Raw genomic sequence first — 4,304 nt, forward strand, 5'->3', positions numbered from 1 at the left:
ATTATAAAAGCGTGACACGTCATTATGGATGAGTTGGGAAGTGCAGATGAGCATAAAGGAGAATAACCACGCTTTCTAATTCTACCACCTTGAGATAAGCACTGGTAACGTTGAGGTGTCTTTCTCCCCACCCCCCCCAATCCTTTTCTTTCTAGACAAAATTACCACCCAACTTACGTCAAGCAATATATACAAGATATATATATATATATATTTTTATTTTATTTTATTTTATTTTATTTTATTTTTTTGCGGTACGCCGGCCTCTCACTGTTGTGGCCTCTCGTGTTGCGGAGCACAGGCTCCGGACGCACAGGCTCAGCGGCCATGGCTCACGGGCCCAGCCGCTCCACGGTATGTGGGATCTTCCCGTACCGAGGCACGAACCCGTGTCCCCTACATCGGCAGGCGGACTCTCAACCACTGTGCCACCAGGGAAACCCATATACAAGATATATATTTATTTACAAAATTGGGATCCTGTACTTTCGGTTTTTAACTTTGCCTTTGTTTCCTTATTAAAAATGATACTTTGAGAAATTTCCTATATTCTTAAATTTAATATTAATAGCTGAATATATTTAAATATAAATTTTAATTGAAAATATAACTACATTTAATAGCTGCATACCCATCATTAAGACACACCATACTTTATTTAGCCAGGTACCTCTTGTAGGATGGTTTTAGTCAGTTTTCACTAGGTATAGCTGCAGTAACAACGTACCCCCACATCTCAGTAGCTCATGGCCATCAAGGCTCATTTCTTGACCCTCTTACATTTCCTTCACAGCTTGGCTGTGGCTTGGCACCTTTTGGCTGTGGGTCAGCTGTGGCTGTAATTCTCCTTTGTTCAAGCTGAAGGAACAGCCCCCAGGGGGGACATGTCAGCCTTGTGGCAGAGGACAAGAGCAAGCGAGCGGGTGGAAAAAAGCAATGGCTCTTAAAGTCTCTGCTCTGATGTGCCACAGGTCCTGTCTACACACAGGTCGTTTGCAAATGCAATCATGGGGTCAAGGCCAAAGTCAGTGGGGCTGGGCGAATAGTTCTTCTCCAGGAGGCACCACAGGCCACACGGTAGTGGGTGAGGTTGTATAATACTCTTTCAGGAAGGGAGAGTGAATAATTGGAAATAATAATACAATTGTCTACAGATGTTTCCATTTTTAAACTATTAAAGTGGTTTGGGCTCTCTTTTTTAATGATATTAAAAAAGATATGCAATTTTTAATGCAATTTTAAAAATTAAATTTTCATTTTAACCAAGGTTGCAGAGGTACATGTTTTTAAAAGTCAAATAATTCTTTAAGGCTTACAAAAAACAACCCCCCCAAAATAGCAGCTTCCTTCCAGCTAAATTCCCACACCTCAACAAATAGAAAGAGAACTTTTCCCTGGTCTTATAACGTGCCAGGAATTGTGATAAATAATTTACCCAGGTTATCTCAACTTGATCCATACAACCACCTCAGGAGGTAAATATTATATTTATTTACCTCTCTAGTAGAGAAGAAATTTAGGCTGAAGAAGCAATTTCTTTGGCCTAAGGGGCCACTTGCCAGCACGGGGCAGATCTGCGATTGGAACCCAGGTTGCCCGAGACGCCAGAACCCGGGGAGCCAGACTTCCACATTAGCGGTTCTCAATGTGCGGTCCTCACCCGCAGCATCCGCCTTTCCTGGGACCTTGTTAGAAATGCATATTTCTTGGGCCCCACCGCACCCCTGGTGGCTCAGAAACTCTGGGGTTACAATCAACAGTTCAGTGACTTTGATGGACACAGAAGACTGCCAGCTGGTCTCTACCCGGATCCTCCCCACGCTGGCTTCAGTCATTTGGGGCTATTAAAAACGTTACTTTGCAGACAGACTTAGGAGCCCCTGGCCGTCCGTGGTCCTCCCCACTGTGCCCCCTCCCCCCCCACACACACCTCCACCTCCAGCCAGACGCAGAGCTGAGTGAGGAGGGTGCTCCTCTTTCCCCTTTGAGGGGCGAAGGTGTGCGTGTGTGGCTTGGGGGCCTGGCTGGTTGCTCGGGGAGGTCTCTGCAGCCCTAACCTGGACTCAGAGCTGCTTGATGTCTGGTCTGGAACCGGATAGAGGCGTCTTTGCACTTTTCATCTAGGAAATAAGTGGAAAAAATCCAAACAAACCAAACCTACAAATGTCAGAAATCTCCAAAACAAGTTCATCGCTGAGCTTTAGAGCATATAAAGCTCAGTCTACTTGCTTAGTTTCAGCCCCCAGCCCCCATGCTGATGGGTTTCACCTCAGCCCTTTGCAGGGGCACCGTCTCCCACTCCATTGCCTCCGCACACCATTCCACAGAGCTGAGGCCAGGGTGGGAGAGCAGAGGGTCAAGAACCCACCCTGTGGCTGCAAGACTCCTTTTGTCTCTCTGTTGAACCCTGGAGGGTGGCTGCTCCCCACAGCTTGGGGCTGCCCTTGGGTTTGGTCTCTTACCTGATGCTGCCCTGGGGCCCTCGTCCTGGGGGCACCTCACTGGTGGCATCCCTCTCTTGGTCCTGCTGCTCCCCAGGGGCACTGCCGTGACACAGGAGATGGGGGCCCCTCAGCCCTCAGACCCACTGACCTCCTGTCTCCCCTCCCCTCTCTGCCCATCTCTCCCTCCCGTCCTGTAATCGGGGGAGGGGGAAACTGTGCCCTCCTTCTAGCTGTTACTCTGCCCTTCCTCCCTTTTACTTCCTCAGCAAACCCTCCAAGTTCTCCTAAGAAGGGCCTTCAGGAGAGAAGGGGCCCTGCCCGAGTGGGTCCCCAGGGGTGGAGTGGAAGGGCAGACATGGGAGATAGTTTGAAGGCTGAATCAACAGAATCTGGTGGCTGATGGATGGTGAGGACAGGGAGAAGTTAAAGCCCAGCCATGCTGGGAGAACAGGCCTAGTCCCCAGAGATGGAGATGTGAAACATTTGTTCATGTTAAAGATGATGGAAGGACCAGACAGTGGACAGGTCCAGAAGGCCATTTGGAAGGGCTGGGCCTGGATTCTATTCATGGAGGGTATGGGAGACCTTGGTGAGGACCACTGCTAGGGAGTGAGGTGGTGATCTTGCACAGGGAGGGCAGAGGGTCAGGTCGCAAGGTGGAGATGGCTTTATTTAGGGGACTGAGGCAGAGGAGGAGCAGGCAAGGAGGATGGAATGTTTACAAACAGCTCATGGGGACCAGCTGGCCCACAGCCCCACCACAGGCCAAGCAGAGCAGTTAGCAGGAAAGGGAAGCAGGCAGGCCTGAGAATCAGGCATCCATGTATCCAGTGAGCCTGGTGCATAATAGGTGCTCAGTATGTGTGTTTCCGACTGTAAGGAACAAATGCAGGGCTGGAGTGTATTAGTTTCCTGTGGCTGCCATAGCAAAGTACCACAGGGTGGGTGGCTTAAACAACAGAAATTAAATCTCTCACCGTTCTGAGGTCTTGAAGCACAAGATTAAAGTGTCATGGGGGTTGGTTTCTTCTGAGGCCTCTCCCCTTGGCTTGTAGATGGCCATCTTCTCACTGTGTCTTTTGCACAGTCTTCCCTCTGTGTTCTAATCTCATCTTCTTATAAGGACACCAGTCATATTGGATTAGGGCCCACCCCAATGATCTCATTTAACCTTAATTATGTCTTTAAAGATCCTATCTCCATATATAGTCATGCTAACTGGAGGTTAGGATTTCAACATATGAATTTTTTGGGGACAACATTCAGTCTTTAACAAGCAGCAACTACATACAGTTGGGGAGATAAAATATACACACTGAAGTAATGGACAAAATGGTGCACAATTAATTGTTAAATTGTGTGCTAGAGAGGAACAAGAAAATAAGGCTGTATATAAGAAATGACTAAAAGTTCTAGAGAACCGACTCCCTCTTGCGAGAGCACCAGAATCGCAACTAACTGCTGAACAATCATTGACAGAAAGACACTGGAACTCACCATAAAAGATACCCCACATCCAAAGACAAAGGAGAAGCCAAAATGAGATGATAGGAGGGGCGCAATCACAATAAAATCAAATCCCATAACTGCTGGGCGGGTGACTCACACACTGGAGAACACTTATACCACAGAAGTCCACCCACTGGAGTGAAGGTTCTGAGCCCCATGTCAGGCTTCCCAACCTGGGGGTCTGGCAATGGGAGAATCAGACTTTGAAGTCTAGCGGGATTTGATTGCAGGACCTTGACAGGACTGGGGGAAACAGAGACTCCACTCTTGGAGGGCACACACAAAGCAGTGTGTGCATCAGGACCCCAGGGGAAGAAGCAGTGACCCCACAGGAGACGGAACCAGACCTAT

This window comes from Mesoplodon densirostris, chromosome 8, assembly GCF_025265405.1.
Source record: "Mesoplodon densirostris isolate mMesDen1 chromosome 8, mMesDen1 primary haplotype, whole genome shotgun sequence".
NCBI lineage: Eukaryota > Metazoa > Chordata > Mammalia > Artiodactyla > Ziphiidae > Mesoplodon > Mesoplodon densirostris.